The 16996-nt window shown below is 46.8% G+C and overlaps 6 non-coding genes across 6 annotated transcripts; 4 read left to right on the top strand and 2 right to left on the bottom strand.

Moving 5' to 3' along the window:
* Positions 1-354: 354 nt before the first annotated feature.
* Positions 355-428, top strand: TRNAN-GUU. The gene has a single exon. It is a non-coding gene; the product is annotated as a tRNA-Asn (tRNA).
* A 617-nt stretch (positions 429-1045) lies between these two features.
* On the top strand, positions 1046-1118 carry TRNAV-CAC. Its single transcript has one exon. It is a non-coding gene; the product is annotated as a tRNA-Val (tRNA).
* A 520-nt stretch (positions 1119-1638) lies between these two features.
* TRNAE-UUC lies at positions 1639-1710 on the top strand. The gene has a single exon. It is a non-coding gene; the product is annotated as a tRNA-Glu (tRNA).
* Positions 1711-2412: 702 nt separating this feature from the next.
* On the bottom strand, positions 2413-2483 carry TRNAG-CCC. The gene has a single exon. It is a non-coding gene; the product is annotated as a tRNA-Gly (tRNA).
* Positions 2484-9929: 7446 nt separating this feature from the next.
* TRNAH-GUG lies at positions 9930-10001 on the top strand. Its single transcript has one exon. It is a non-coding gene; the product is annotated as a tRNA-His (tRNA).
* A 6657-nt stretch (positions 10002-16658) lies between these two features.
* TRNAV-AAC lies at positions 16659-16731 on the bottom strand. The gene has a single exon. It is a non-coding gene; the product is annotated as a tRNA-Val (tRNA).
* Positions 16732-16996: the final 265 nt, after the last annotated feature.

Consider the following 16996-nt stretch of genomic DNA (forward strand, 5'->3'; position numbering starts at 1 on the left):
CCCCCAGGGAAGCCCACTCTGGCGGAAACCGCCTGGTGGACGCAGGAAACCGAAGCACAACCTCGGCCCCCGAGGCCTTTGCCTGGGTGGGCAAACTCTCATTCGTTGGGTGTAGGCGACGAAACGGGAAGAGCCATCATGGGAGCCCACCGGGTGTTTAGCTGTCCTTGGATCTATTTCGGTTCAGGCCCGGAAGCTTCGTGCCCTGGATGCCGGTTTCTCCGGGGGCGCTGGCATCTGTGGCGGGTAGGGGGCAGGGAAATGGCACCGTTTCTCTGGGGGACAGAGCGCTCACCCTGGGAATGCGTTAAGTAGGTCTACTCCATAGAGAGTCCAAAAGAATCCTGTACTGCTGTCTCTGTGGCGCAATCGGTTAGCGCGTTCGGCTGTTAACCGAAAGGTTGGTGGTTCGAGCCCACCCAGGGACGGGGTGGGGGAGGGGGGAATGACATTTTAGGCACCACCAAAGAGAACTCCCTTTTGCCAGGAGGACACCGGAGAAGTGATGCGCCCAACGGACTTTCAGAGAAACACAACAGGAGTCAGGTGCAAAGAAACAGCGGGGAGGGCGCGTCCCGGGTGGATCGGAAGCGTCGGTCATTCCTGAGAGCCCCGAGCGCTGATCGCCGGCGCCGAGAACAGGACCACCGAGGCGCGGGTCCGCAGCCCGGGAGGGGCGGCTTCCACACCGCTGGGTTTCGGGGGTCACCTGGGCCTCGGGTGCACCCACCGTCCCCGCCTCCTGCGGCTTCCGGGAGCTGGGGGGTCGGCGGGGGCGACCCCTGAACTCAGGGCGCGCAGCTGAGGGTCTGAGGATTCTGCGTAGGGTGCGGGACCCCGAAGGCAACCTGTGGGGGCCCAGGGGTCCTCACTTCAGGGGAGAGGAGGAACCCTAAAGCAGGGCCCTCGGGAGCCGCCGTCTCCGTGCCTGAGAGAGCTTGGGGCTTCAAGGTTCCTCATTGAGAGTTAAGAGTTGGTGGTGTGCTTAGTGGTGGCGGGACCTCGGGATTTCGTGGATACAGTGTTCAGGAGCAGAGCTTGTCCCGTTTCCGTAGTGTAGTGGTTATCACGTTCGCCTCACACGCGAAAGGTCCCCGGTTCGAAACCGGGCGGGAACAGGGTTCCTCTTTCTTTTTCCCCGCCCTGAGATGTGTCTTCTCTTTGGCAAAACCAACAGGCGCGAAAAGGCACGGGGGGAGGCAGGGGACGCAGCTGGAGGAAGACTTGGTGACCACCTGGAAGTCTCTTTATTCAGCGCTCGGAGAGGCCCCGGAGCCACGTCAGAGATCTGGAGGTGGACGGATCCGCTCATCACCCGCCACTCATCACCGAGCCTGACGACAAAGAAAACCGAGGTTCACAAGGAGAGCAAGACCTGGGCTCGGCAGCACGCAGCGCTACAGCTAGACCAGGAGGGACCCAGTCCGCTACTTTGTGTCCTTGCCCCAGAGCAAAAGCGACGCCCAGGAAAGGAGACGTGAAGGGCGATGAGCAGCGGGGGCACGGCTGGGAGCCCTGCACAGCTGCACACAGCCCTGGGCCGCGGCGACACTGCTTTCCCAGCTTTCTGACTTTCTGAAGGGTCATCTTACACTCACCTTTCACCTGGAGAAGCTAAGTAAGCCATTTGTCTACAGCTCCCTGGTGGTCTAGTGGCTAGGATTCGGCGCTTTCACCGCCGCGGCCCGGGTTCGATTCCCGGTCAGGGAAAACTTTCTTTCTTTCAGCGTCTGCACTCACACAAGTCCTTCTCTTCCTGCCCAGATCGGAACTGTATTTTGCTTAAAGGTCCAGGGCAGAACATTTCTGCACAGAGTTTCTAAATGCCGCTGAGTCCGGGCCTCAGGGTCCTGGACCTCAGGCTGGCTGTTGGAGCTGAGATGCCGTGAACAGCCTGGGCTGGCCAGCTCTGGCCTCCACTCTTTTCTCCTGGCGTGGTAAACCCAGAGTCTTACTTAACAGAGTTTTCATTCAAAGAGAATGTGAGGCTTCAGTTCCAAAAAGTCATTAAAATCCCAAACCAAAAGCTTTTGTAAGATACCAAAGTTTGCAAGAATACGAACATCCTATATCCTGTACCTAAGTGCCCGGTTAACATCACATTCTTTCTTTGGATAAGAGTTATGACATCTCTTGATAGTAACGTGCCGATATCTCGGGACTGTTCCTTTCCTTTGGCGTCCCTCTCAAAGCTAACTTCTGTGGGACCTGTCTTCCAAGGCCAGGGAACAGCTGTACCGTCCGGAAGAGGGCCCTCTTGGCCCTTCAGGAACCTGGAATCCGTTCTCTTTAGGATGTAGAGAAGGTATATGTGTGTTAGTCGCTCAGTCCTTTTGGACTTTTGGCCATCCCTTGGACTGTAGCATTCCTCTGTCCACGGGCCAGCGAAGCCCAAAACAAACATAACCGCAATGCATTGGCCGGGAATCGAACCCGGGTCTCCCGCGTGGGAGGCGAGAATTCTACCACTGAACCACCAATGCCCCCATAGAGACCATATTTGCAGGGATAGCCTAGATGGAGTTTTATTCAGGTCTTTCTCAAGTGCAGGCCACTCATGCCCTGTGCTTGTAGGACGGTCTAGGCTTTCGTCCTCCGCCCTCAGCTGCACCGGCTGCCCTCTGCCCTCTGGCCTCCTGCGGGTTGCTTTGGCGGGCACTCAGGTGTGCTTTGGATCCGTCTGAGTGGTGGAACCGCCTGGTGCTCCTGCTCACTGGCCCAGTCTTGTCCAAAACTCTTTGCGACCCCTTGTCCGCCAGGCTCCTCTGTCCCTGGGATTGCCACGCCCCTTTGCTAGAAAACCCATCGAGGCAGTACAGCTGCCCCCCTTGGCTCCTGCCTCGCTCCCTGTGCCCTGCAGGGAGCGTAAAGTGTTCTGTCAGGACACAGAGGTGAAGAATCCTTCCCTGTGGTCGGAGGATGAGAGAACCAGATGGGAAATGCTGCAAAGGGAGGGGAATATTCTCAAAAGCTTCCCAGAACTGCTGTGTGGGTGCTGTCGGTTGGGTGGCTGCCCTATGACAATAAGGCTTAGTCTTGTGTTCTGGCCTTGACCCAGTCCCAGGTCCAGTCTGAATTCAAGCACAGAGGCACCCTGCTTTCCCACACATATGTCATTCTGTCTCTCTCCAAGGGGAGTTCTGAACCACCTTTTCTATCTCAGTGAATAGCGACCATGTGGGTCTTTTATTTATTTATTTTTCCCCCTTTGTTTTGCTGAAATGTAACTCAGGAATATAAAAAAGGTTTGGCTCTAGATAAATTAGTGCTCTCCATACTACAAACAAGAATAAAATTCAAGTTGATAATAAGGATGAATCTCAAATACTTTTACACTCCTGAAAATTCTAATAATTGATGTATAATTACATAGAAAATATTTGTCCTGTCATGCTCCCAGAGATGACTCCTGGTATGCACCACACTGCTTTAATAATTTTGATCTAAAAACTCCTTCATGGTGACTTTCACATTTATTATTATTTATAAAGTTTAAAATTATGTATCCCAGTAAATTAAATATACCATATAATATCTTTTAAATCAGGATTAAGTCTTTTGAGTCTCGAAATCACAGTGACTTAATTATTCCCCTTTCAATTTCGGGTCAATGTTTTTAGCTATCATCTAATACGTGCCTCTAAGTAGCATTTATCTGCCACGATTCAGCTCAATTTACGATTTTAAGATCTATCATTAACTTCTGTGACTGATATTAAATTGGTTGAATTAATGTATAATCTTTGCCTGGAGAATTTCTATTTAAGGTACAAATAACAAAACACTGTTTAAATATAATGCTGCCCACATTTTTATAGATTATATATAGAGGGGCTATAGGTTAACAGCTTAAGAGAATGTGTGGGTACCTTTAGGAGATGTTCCTGAATGTAGCCGTAACGTCACTTGAAGAAGAGCACAACACATGGACTCCCTAAGCTGAGAAGTAAGGACCTGTTGTTTACTGGAAGCGCTCGTTTATTTTATTTTATTTTTTTTAATTCCTGATTCTTAGTTACCTGCCTTCTAGATCTCAAGTCACCATTTTTCCATGTGCTATGTAATTCTTTTTTTACTCACTGCTGGGGTCCTTAGGCACTGGCAGGCAGATGAACCTGAGAACATGACAGGTTGTTCTCCTGCTGTGATTTTTATTTGTGTGTGTGTGTGTGTGTGAGAGAGAGAGAGAGAGAGAGAGAGAGAGAGAGAGAGAGAGAGAGAGAGATTCTTATTTTTGATGCCTCCTGGTGTGAATGCACCAAGGAGTGGGACCTTGACTTTGCTCCTGATACAGCAGTTTTCCTGGAGAAGGGCCTGGTGCCTGGTGAGTGCCTAGTAAGTGATTGCTGACTGAAGGACTCCTAATGCACATTTGCGGAAAACAGATGAGGAGGACAGAAAGTGGGTAAGATCCACAGAGGCCTAGAGTATGAGGGACAGAGAGAGACAGAAGGGTACAGACTCCAAGAGGGTGAGAGAGGGGCAGAGAGAAATGTCCTAGAACCCAGAGACATCCTCGACTGAGTACGGAAGATCCAAAGAGCTCTTGTTTCCTCCTGAGCTTCAACTGAGGAATCAGTGGAAGGTGAACCAATAACTCTAAGGATCCAGGTTTGCACAAGATGTATTATCGGTGCAGGATTCTGTAGCTTGCAACAATGTGTCTCAAATGAGATAATTTTTCCAGATGTAGCCATGTACTGTCGAGATATCATGCGGAGAGAGTCTCGGGCTTGCAAATGTACCCGTATATTGGAGGGAGACCCCACATTAGATTGTGCGCATCCAACCAAAGCAAAAATGCAAATCATAAAGGGAAGGAAAGAGGATAAATGTCTGGGACCAGTGGGCGTTTGTGTGTTTTTTTTTTTTTAAACTCCTGTAATCCATAAGCTGCTCTGCAAGAGGCTCTCCAGAGTCATTCTGGCTGGTCTTGTCTGGACTCAATGACTTGGTCACCACTGAAAACAGTTACAATTATTAGAATACTTTCCAATCAGCTTGGAGGTTTAGCTGCTGAATATGTGTAATCTCTGGAAATGTACACATTGTCTTTTCATTGTACCTCCCGCTAAGTTGAGTCGGTAGGGCACAAATTCCTTTGTTAGAGTAACAGACAGGTGTATTGACAATTTCTTGTGATGGCAAGACCATGAAGAAAAAGACTCTTTCCTTGAGTCGGCAAAATACATTGGAATATAAATTAGCACATCTATTTAGGGAAAACTAAGAACATAAAGAGATGCCTTCAGTTTCTAGCAAAGGTGCAGTGACAGAAATCAGATTAACCCTCCTTCCTAAAGCTCACTCTCCCCCTTTGTCCCACTCCCAAAGGAGCAAAAACCCAAAAAACCATGAAATACTAGCTTCTAAGACACTGGAAATCAGGCAGCAAAGGATAGCAAGCCCTGAGAGGTGACAAACAAACAAGATGAGTCTTGCCATGGGCCCAGCTTCCTGCTTTCGGTGAGTTCCCACGCTGGGCACCAAGAGGAGGATTTGAGGTCAATCCACTGGACTCAAGAAGCTGAGTGTTGGTGGAGACCAAGGCAGCTAGAGTTCACAGGACAAAGATCCAATCATTTGCTTTGCAAATGATTCCTATTTGCAAAGCAGAAGTAGGGACACAGAGGGAGAGAACAAAGGTATGGATATCAAGGGGGAAAGGGGAGTCGGAGGAATTGGGAAGTTAGGATTTACCTATATATGCTATTGATGCTATGTATAGAGTAAATAACAAATGGGAACCTACTCTATGGCATAGGGAAATACCGGATGCTCTGTGGTTACCTAAATGAGAAGGAAATCCAAAAAAGAGGGGAAATATGTATATGTATAGCTGATTCACTTTGCTATTATCACAACATCGTAAATCAGCTATACTTCAATAAAAGTTAATAATAAAAGAGAGAAACATGAAGAAAGGTCCAGTGATGAGAGAGAGTGGGAGAGAGAGAGAATGCTGGGATATGAAAGGGTCTCCCTCAAGTACTCAGCAGAGTAATGATGGGGTATCGTTATGAAGAAAGTGCCTGAGGCCAAGGAAAGAATGTTTTAAAAAGATCCTGGTGCAATGCCTGGTGCTCACACAGGACAAGCAATTGTATTCGATCCCCCCAGACAGAATGGACTCCTCCTAACTCCTGGGCCATTGGGAAGAACATTCAGAAAACTCTTGTTACAGTATTGGGAATAAGCAGCTCTAGACTGACCTACCTAAAAAAATCACGAAAGGAAGATCCAAAGGGATCAAACCATTTACAAGTCACTCAAATGTACCCCAGATAAAGCTCAAGACGATTTGTAGGAATACCAAAACAGCCAGTGCCCCAAATGGGAAACTCTGACAGTGCTTGGCCTCCAATCAAAGGATGCCAGTCATGCAAAGAGGCAGGAAAATGACAGGTAAGGAGGAGACAAATGAATGAATGAATCAGTCAGTGAAATTGAGCCAGAAGGGACACAGTGTAAAAATCTGCAGAGAAGACTTTAACAGTTATCATGACGGTATACATATGTCCAAAATGTTAATTAGAAACACAGAACACACAAAAATGGCAAAAAAAAAAAATCAAACTTTAGAGCTGAAAACTGTAACATCTAATGCAATAAATTCACCAGATTGAAGAGCAGATTAGACATGGCAGAAAACAACATAAACAAGATTATGGAGCACAAAGCAATGAAAAGCTGTTCACAGTATCCAAATGGAAACTCACTGTCCAAATAAAAGGCTTTTAATGAACATAGTGTCATTGAAGAGTCGTTGTTTTTCAGTTGCTAACCTGTGTTTGGCTCTTTGTGGCTCCACTGACCGCAGCACTACGGGCCTCCCTGTCCCTCAATATCTCTCAGAGTTTGCCCAAGTTCGTGTTCGTTGAATCGGTGATGCCGTCCAACCATCTCATCCTCTGTTGCCCTTTTCTCCTTCTGCCTTCAAACTTTCCCAGCATCAGGGACTTCTCCAAGGAGTCTGCTCTTCTCATCAGGTGGCCAAAGTATTGGAGTTTCAGCATCATCCTTCCAATGAGTATTCAGGGTTGATTTCCTTTAGGATTGACTGGTTTGATCTCCTCGGCATCCAAGGGACTTTCAAGAGTCTTCTCTAGCACCACAGTTCCAAAGCATCAGTTCTTCAACATTCTGCCTTCTTCATCGTCCAACTCTCACATTGGTACATGACGACAAGAAAGATCACAGCTTTGACTATATGGACCTTTGTGGGCAAAGTGATGTCTTTGCTTTTTAATACACTGTCTAGGTTTGTCATCGCTTTCCTTCCAAGAAGCCAGTGTCTTCTAATTTCATGGCTGCAGTCACCATCCGCAGTGGTTTTAGAGCCCAAGAACAGAAAATTTGTCACTGCTTCCACATTTTCCCCTTCTATTTGCCATGAAGTGATGGGGCTGGATGCCATGATCTTAGTTTTTTTAATATTGAGTTATAAGCTGGCTTTTTCACTCTCCTCTTTCACTCTCATCAAGAGGCTCTTTAGTTCCTCTTTGCTTTCAGCCACTAGGGTGGTGTCATCTGCATACCTGAGGTTGCTGATATTTTTCCCAGCAATCTTGATTCCAGCTTGTAACTCATCCAGCCTGGCATTTCCCCTGATGTGTTCTGCATTCAACTTAAATAAACAGGGAGACCGTAAACAGCCTGGTTGTACTCCTTTCTCAATTTTGAACCAGTCAGTTGATCCGTATAAGGTTCTAACTGTTGCTTCTTGACCCGCATACAGGCTTCTGAGGAGACAGGGAAGATGGTCTGGTATTCCCATCTCTTTTAGAGTGTTCCACAGTTTGTTATGATCCACACAGTCAAAGGCTTTAGTGTAGCGCAAGAAACAGAAGTAAATGTTGTTTCTGGAATTCCCTTGCTTTGTCTATGATCCAGCAAATGTTTGCAATTCGATCTCTGCTTCCTCTGCCTTTTCTAAACCCAGCTTGTACATCTGGAATTTCTTCATTCAAGTGGAACGCTGAAGCCTACCTAGCTTGAAGGATTTTGAGCATAACCTTACTAGCATGGGAAGTGAGCACAATTCTCCAGTACTTTGAACGTTCTTTAGCACTGCCCATTGAATGCTAGCACATCACTGAAAGACCTGATACATGGGTGACTGATGCTCCTGAAAATACCCAGGGACGAGAAACAGGTTTTGGAGGAACAATGTCAGATAATTTCAATCATAGTAAAGATTATAAACCCACCGATCCAAGGAGCCAAATGAACAAAATGAATGAGCACAACAGCACGGAAAAAACACATCTAGTCTCATCGTAATTAAGGTGCTCAAAGCCATTGAAAAAGCATATAGTCCCCGAGGGACCAGAGGAGAAAGACCGGATACATGTAGAAACAAAAGTGCACATGTCGGATTTTATCAGAAGCATAGAAGTGAGGGACTTCCCGGGTGGTCCAGTGGTTAAGACTTTGCCTTCTTGGTGTGAGTTGGATGCCTGGTTGGAGAGCTAAGACCCAACAGGCCTCATGGCAAAACACACACACACACACACACACACACACACACATGAAACAGAAGCCATATTGTAACAAATTTAATAAAGACTAAAAAGAGAGAGAGGAGGAGAGAGATGCATGGAAGTTATAATACAGTGGAGCAGCCTCTTCAAAGGACAGAAGCCAAAAACGTCAAGGTGGAATTCTATCACTGCTGCTGCTGCTGCTAAGTCGCTTCAGTAGTGTCCGACTCTGTGCGACCCCATAGACGGAAGCCCACCAGGCTCCCCCGTCCCTGGGATGCTCCAGGCAAGAACACTGGAGTGGGTTGCCGTTTCCTCTACCCACCTTTAAAGTCCTTCAATATGAAGGTGAATAATGACCATTACAGACATACAAAGGCTGAAAGACTTCAGCAGCAGCAGACCCACTATACAAGGAATGCTAAAGGAATCCTCCAGGAAGAACACCACCAGATGGAAATCTGGATGTGCGCACAGGGAGGAAGGAAAAGAGAAATGGTATCTGTATGGGGAAAATAGAAGATTTTAAATATAAATCCCTATAGAAATACGTAACTGATTAAAACAGAACAGTGGATTTGTTACATACTCAGTAAAGGAGAAAGGTAAAGAAATACGGTTACTGGTTTCACTGCTTCAGGAAATTCTGGACTCCCAGGGACCTGGCAAACCTCCTGTGCACCATGACGCCGGACAGGAGGGAAGCAGTAGAGGAGCCCTTTTGCCTTTCCCAGAAAGGTTGCGCCTCGTAGAAAGACCCACACAGCTTTTGAGTGTTTCAAGGAAGGCGTTCCTAAGGTGTGTTTAGAACAACCAACCTTTCCGTGAACAGCCCAAGGCACTAATAGGTGGCGCCACAGAGACACGCTCGAGTAAGGTACTTCTCATCCCCATGGATGCGTAATTACCCGCTTCCACGACCGGTGGAGCCACACCCATTTCCGAGGGCAGAAACGCGCCGGAGACGCCCCGGGCCGGAGCCGAGGGGGCCGGAGGGAGGTTGGACGCCGGGTGGGCTCCGTACTGGTTCTTTCGGTTCTTTGCTCCGCCTTCACCCGGCCGTCTGCACCGCTGGTGTTGCCCTCCCTCGGCTCGACCGCGGTCGGTGGGGCGGGAGCCGGAACCAGCTAACCGGGAAGGTGGATCCAAAGGGACGACTGCGAAGAGCTGGAAAAGAAGCCGGCGAGGTGGGGACGAGGACCGCCAGACTTCCCAGAAGGAACGTGCCGCATCTGGGGAGATGAGAATTGGTGTTTGGTTTGATTGTGTTTCCTTTTGTCACAATGTATCAGAACTGAGAGACAGAGCGGGGAAACCGACGAGCGAGCATGAAAGAGAGAAAACGAATAGCTGCAGTTCCCAAGAATAAAGCAGCGCAACGATCGAAATCATTTTACGTCAAAGGACAGACAGTAAAGACCGTTCTCATCGCCTGGTATGTGGCGCGCCGTGATCGTATAGTGGTTAGTACTCTGCGTTGTGGCCGCAGCAACCTCGGTTCGAATCCGAGTCACGGCATGGCCTCCGTGTTTCACGTGGCGTCTGACTTCTTTTTCTTCAACACGGTAATGGTCTGCACTGGGTTCTGCAACATGTGACCGCCCATTCTATCCGAGATAAAAATTATTAAGGTGTATTCACAGAACAAGATGCACAAATCATGAATGAACAGCTATTTGATGTGAAATAATCACCAAAATCAAGAGGTACAAAATTTTTTTATCAGCCAGGTATGGAAGATACACTTTGATACATGGATGAAGCCCTCTGGCACGTTTCCCAGGTAATGCCTATCCGTCCCCTGCTACTTTAAACTATGAGTTTGTCCTTTCCTCAGTTCACCTGAAGGAATATAGACATTTTACTATATAGGGATTATCAAGCAGAAATTCTGAAGTCGATTTCACCCTAGTAGGGAAATCACAGAGGTCAGAACGCCGGGAAGGCAACGGACAAGACGTTCCATTGGAGAAAGCACCTTCAAGATCACGGAATCTCTGCTGCCAGCTAACTATAAGCATGGACCCGTCGGGCCACCATCTTGCACTCAGGGTCGCCCTCCTCCCCTCCCCCACCCTTACCAAATCACTCCCCGCAAAGTAATTCTAGCAAAGATCTCCCAATCCTCCCGCCCCTCCCCACACAGGCAGAGCACCCACTCTCACCCACCGGACTCACCGCCTTTCATCAGCTCTTCCAGAACCACATACGCGCACAGCCACTGTTGCTGCCTCATCTACCGCTGCCTCTGCAGGCTTGGTCCACACCCCTGGCCCCCGCCCACCAGCCCCGCTCCCTCACTCACCTCTTGCCCTACAGTGGACATAACATTTGTCCTAACAGGTCTTCTGAGCGAGCTTCCAAGGGAAAAGGGAAACCGTGCCCACTGCCTGGTAGAAAACACGGGGATTCCAAACAACAGCAGCTGGAGAGTCAGGGCATTTCCCTGGATCACCATCGTATTGATATTCTGACGTTGATTTTTACATGAACCATCTGCCTATGCTGCTGATATCAGTTTTCCCTTGATGGTAGTGAGATGAATTGGCCATTCAAAGTACTCAGGGAAATGAATGTGAATGAATAGGTTGAAAGAGAATATTTTAAAAACACGTTCTGCACTTGCTCAACTGAAAGTGGGTGGAGATGGTAAAAGCCTGGGAGGCTGGGCATGTCCACTATTGCTGGGCCAGTCACTGGAGCTAAACCTGTCGACACTGGGAATACCCTGAGCCTGGGCCTCTGTCTCTGAGAGACACTTAGGAAAATCCATCTACACCTCAGCGACCGACCACAGCACCTGGTTCCCTTTTCCTGTGAAGCCTAAGCCGGGGATCACAAAGGTAATATTTTAATGACCAGAAGCTATAAGAAAATACTCTTGACATATTTACTCATTCGGGAAATAAATGTCACACTGATAAGGAGATAACATTACACAGCCTCCAGCATGACTGCTTTTTAAAAAATTCATACGCTAAATGCCGACAAATGTGGAGCAATTGCACCTGTAGCAGTCAGTTCAAAATCATTCTAGAAGACTGTTGGCAGTTCCTAATAAAGTTAATCTTGTACCTACTTCATGGCCCAGCAATTGTAGTACTTCTATGAATGCACAATATGCAAAAAATTGGTATGGGATATTCATCAAGAACACCAGTTGACACCAAAAAATCCCGACAAAATTACTCCAATAATACCAAAAGTAGTGAAATGTGCATAACACTATGAATATGTTTAATGAACAAAATGTTGCATGAAAGCAAAGTCAGTTACCAAAAATGTAGCTTCCTTCATTTGAATTTCAAGAGCAGGCAACAGTACACTCTTGCAGTAGACCTCAGAATGGTAATAAAATAAGCGATCTAGTGTAGGAATTGCCTAGAAAGTGGCTCAAGTGGCATTTCAAGGGTGGGGGAGATTTTCTACACCTTGATCTGGGTGCTGATTACGTTTGCAAAAATTCAACAAACTGTGCCTATAGTTCAATGATTTACTGTTTCTGTAAAAATCAGTGGATGGTGGATGGAAAGGAGCTGGTCTAGACCATGATGACTAGTTTGCATTTTAGTGTAAACCTCTTCAGTACGCCTTCTCCTTTAGTGTAAGAAAAACCCCACTGATATTAGACATATCTTTACCAGAAAACAACAACAACAATGACCATGTTATCTTGTTAGTGTAACTATAGGCAAGGCTCCTTGAAGGGCAATATTTAAACTTTGGGGATGTGTTCTGCTCAACAGGGAGTCAAGCAGTTATTCTAGGTTTTGCTTTGACTGGCAGGTTTGTGCGCTGTGGGATTTACTCCTCTTCTTGCTGCATTTTGCTTCCAGGCCAGTGGCAAATTCTGCTCTCCCACCACTGCTCGGGGGCATAGCTGGTGCTGGAATTAAAAGTAAATGGATAGACTATTACTCAACCCAAAAAAAAAAAAAAAAAAAAGAATGAAGTAATGCCAATTACAGCAACATGCATGGACCAAGAGATTGTCATCCTAGTGAAGTAAGCCAGGCAGAGAAAGACAAATATCATATGACATCGCTTATATGAGAAATCTAAAACACAAAACTAAAACTGATACAAAGGAACATATGTACAAAACGGAAATAAACCCACAGACATAGAAAACAACATTATGGTTACTGAACGGGAAAGGGGGAGGGGTAAATTAGAAGTTTGGGATTAATATATACACACTACTAGTATGCAGAAAACAGATAACCAACAAGCACCTCGGGTATAGCCAGGGACCTATACTCAATGTTTTGTAATAATCTGTAAGGAAAAAATAATCTGAACCAAAACTAGATGTATATGTGTGCGTAACTGAATCACTTTGTTGTACACCTGAAACAAACACGACATTGAAAATCAACTATAAGTCAAAGTAAAAAAAAGAAAAAAGGCAAATGGCAAGACAGGCTATAGACACTACCTTGCCTTAGCCTGGATCTGAACCAAGGTTGCTGCTGCCACAGTGCAACACTTACACTCTACAGTCACAACACACAACGTGGCATAAGGCAACTGTCCCACGTAAATATACTCACACTGTGTTTGCTGTTTTATTTGTGGACACCAACAGAAGCTTGAGCTTTTCTCTCTTTCATGCTCTTCTCTGATTCTCCCTCAGAGTTTTGCCAAGAGAACGCGCCGGGCATAACAAACACTCTCTTCAAACAACACAAGAGACGACTCTATACATGGACATCACTAGATGGTCAATACCAAAATCACACTGGTTCTATTCTTTGCAGCCCGAAGATGGAGAAGCTCTATTGCCAAAGTCAGACTTAAATGGAAGAAAGTAGGGAAAACCACTAGGCCATTCAGGTATGACCTAAATCAAATCCCTTATGATTGATTATACAGTGGAAGTGACAGATTCAAGGGATTCGATCTGATAGACAGAGTGCCTGGAGAACTATGGACGGAGGTTTGCAACATTGTACAGGAGGCCTTGATCAAAACCATCCCCAAGAAAAAGAAAAGAAAAATGCCCAAAATGGTTGTCTGAGGAGGCCTTATAAATAGCCGAGAAAGGAAGAGAAGCAAAAGGCAGAGAAAAGGAAAGATATACCCAAATGAATGCAGAGTTCCAGAGAATAGCAAGGAGAGATGAGAAAGCCTTCCAAAGTGAACAGTGCAAAGAAATAGAGCAAAACCATTAAAATGGGAAAGACTAGAGATCTCTTCAAGAAAACTAGAGATACCAAGGGAACATTACATGCAAAGATGGGCACAATAAAGGACAGAAGCAGAAGATAGTAAGAAGAAGTGGCAAGAATACATAGAAGAACTATACAAAAAAGACCTTCATGACACAGATAACCAGGGTGGTGTGATCACTCACGAAGAGCCAGACATCTTGGAGTGCGAAGTCAACATAGGGACTTAGGAAGCATCACTGCAAACAAAGCGAGTGGAGGTGGCAGAATTCCAGCTGAGCTATTTCAAATCCTAAAAGATGATGCTGTTTAATTGCTGCACTCATTTGCCAGCAAATTTGGAAAACTCAGCAGTGGCCACAGGACTGGAAAAGGTCAGTTTTCATTCCAAGCCCAAAGAAAGGCAGTGCCAAAGGACGTTCAAACCACTGCACAATTGCACTAATTTCTCATGCTAGCAGTGTAAAGCTCAAAATTCTCCAAGCCAGGCTTCAACAGTATGTGAACCGAGAACTTCCAGATGTTCAAGCTGCATTTAGAAAAGGCAGAGGAACCAGAGATCAAATTGCCAACATCTTTTGGATCATAGAAAAAGCAAGAGAATTCCAGAAAAGCATCTATTTCTGCTTCATTGACTACACTCAAGGCTTTGATGGCGTGGATCACAACAAACTGTGGAAGATTCTTCAAGAGATGGGAATACCAGACCTCCTTACCTGTCTCCAGAGAAACCTGTATGGAGCTCAAGAAGCAACAGTTAGAACCAGACATGGATCAATGGACTGGTTCAAAAAAGGAAAGGAGTACGTCAAGACTGTATATTGTCACCATGCTTATTTAACTTGTACGCAGAATACATCACGCGAAATGCCAGGCTGGATGAAGCACAAGCTGGAATCAAGACTGCAGGGAGAAATATCAAGAACCTCAGACATGCAGATGACACCACCCTTTGGCAAAAAGCAAAGAGGAACCAAAGAGCCTCTTGATGAAGGTGAAAGAGGAGAATGAAAAAGCTGGTTTATCACTCAGCATTCAAAAACCTAAGAGCATGACATCCGGTCTCATCACTTCATGGCAAATAGATGGGGAAGCAATGGAAATAGTGACAGACTTTATTTCCAGGGCTCCAAAATCACTGCAGATGGTGACTGCAGCCCTGAAATTAAAAGACACTTGCTCCCTGGAAGAAAAGCTATGACCAACCTAGACAGCGTATTAAAAAGCAGAGACAATACTTGCCAACAAGGGTCCATATAGTCAATGCTATACGGTTTTTCCAGTAGTCATGTCTGGATGTGAGAGCTGAACCATAAAGAAGGTTGAGCATGGACGAATTGATGCGTTTGAACTGTGGTGTTGGAGAAGACTCTTGAGAGTGCCTTGGAATTCAAGGAGATCAAACCAGTCAATCCTCAAGGAAATCAGTCCTGAATACTCACTGGAAGGACTGATGCTGAAGCTGAAGCTCCAGTACTTTGGCCACCTGATGAGAAGAGCTGACTCATTGGGAAAGACCTTGCTGGTGAGAAAGAGTGAAGGCAGGAGGAGAAGAGCGTGACAGAGGATGAGATATTGGATGGCATCACCGACTCAATGGACACGAGTTTGAGCAAGCTCCAGGAGTTGGTGATGGACAGGGAAGCCTTCCGTGCTGCAGTCCATGGGGTCGCAAAACGTCCGAGAGGACTGAGTGACTGAACAGCACAACAAATTTTTCTGCTAGGTGATAAAATTATCTTTTATCCCTCACGATCTGTCTGAGCCTCTTCACAGGCTTCCTGGCAGGTCTCATTGTCTCATCCATGCTTTTGCCTGCTCTCCGCTCCTTTTCACGTTTCCTCGTTGGACGTGATCTCTCCAGCTGCAGCCACACGCACCTCGTCTACTAAACCGATGTCCAGAAGCGCAAATGGTCGGATGAAGGCGGAGCTAACCAGGAGCCATCAGCTTCCTTCGGGCTCCCCTTGGATCAAGCTCCGGACGTCTCCTGGCCGCTGGCATCTGCGGCGGAGTTGGAGCAACGCGCGGCGAGGACACTTCGGGGACCTTCTGCCCTCGGAATCGCACGGCTTCCGGAACCGCGGGAATGAACACGCTAAGTGGACTCCATCTCTCAGGTTGTCCGAGGCTCGGAGGGGGAAACGCTATTCTGAGAGACACAGGTGGCTCCGGCTAGCTCCGTAAGCATGCTTGCTTTCTGTCGGAGTGAGGAGTAAGCTCTCCTCGTGTCTCTGTGGTGCAATCTGTTACGGAGTTCGGCTGTTAACCGAAAAGTTCCTGGCTCGAGCCCACCCAGGGAGGCGTCTCACTCTTAGAATGTAAATGATATACGATTGTTTCTAATCTGTGCATCCTCTCCTGAGCTCCAGTACTACATTACTCTGTGTTGTTGGATACAACACACACTCTGCGTGTGTTGGATACACACGCGCGCGCGCGCGCGCACGCACACACACACACATACACACACACACACAGGAGGACCTATGTCCGGGATCTCGAGGGGAAAGCAGGTCACCGGGAATCCTGGAATTCACCAAACAGTAGGCTCATCATCTACCCTGTAAACTCATTTTACTAATGAAGTTTCTTCCACTGTTTGTAGTCGTCTCTATTTAACCTTTCCCATATACTTTTCCAATTAATTTGGTTCTATTCTTTTCCTCCATTTTCCATCCACTGGATCATAGAAGAAGCCAGAGAATTCCAGAAAGACATCTGTTTCTGATTCATGAACTACTCTAAAGCCTTTGACTGTGTGGATCACAACAAACTGTGGAAAATTCTTCAAGAGATGGGAAAAACAGACCACCTTACCTGCTTCCTGAAAAACCCGTATGCAGGTCAAGGAGAGATGAAACCAGTCAGTCCTAAAGGAAATGAACCCTGAATATTCCTTGGAAGGACTGATGGTGAAGCTGAAGTGCCAAGTCTCACTCCCTGCGGCGGGCCTCCATTTTTGTTTAAAATATGAATCTAAAAGTTTGCGGAGAAGTGCCGCTGTTTCCGCCCGGTTTCCAACCGGGGACCTTTCGCGTGTTAGGCGAACGTGATAACCACTACACCACGGAAACCACATGGCTACTACCGCCTAGTGACGTGCTCAAGAAATGCATGTTTGGACACAGCTGGCCTTCAAATTTTCAAAGGAAGAAGCCTCTGGAAGCCCAAGTGATCCCTCAAGTAAGGATCTGGGGTTCCTGAAAGACCCTGACTTAGGGTTCCTCACCTCTCCCAGAGCGAGGTCCCTGTGGGCCCCCAGGCAGTTAGACCTCAGGATGCACCAGAATCTGCTCTCCACTCCCACAACTCTTCTCCCAGGCCAAAATTTCAGGCTCC

Source organism: Bubalus bubalis, chromosome 6, assembly GCF_019923935.1.
Source record: "Bubalus bubalis isolate 160015118507 breed Murrah chromosome 6, NDDB_SH_1, whole genome shotgun sequence".
NCBI classification, from domain to species: domain Eukaryota; kingdom Metazoa; phylum Chordata; class Mammalia; order Artiodactyla; family Bovidae; genus Bubalus; species Bubalus bubalis.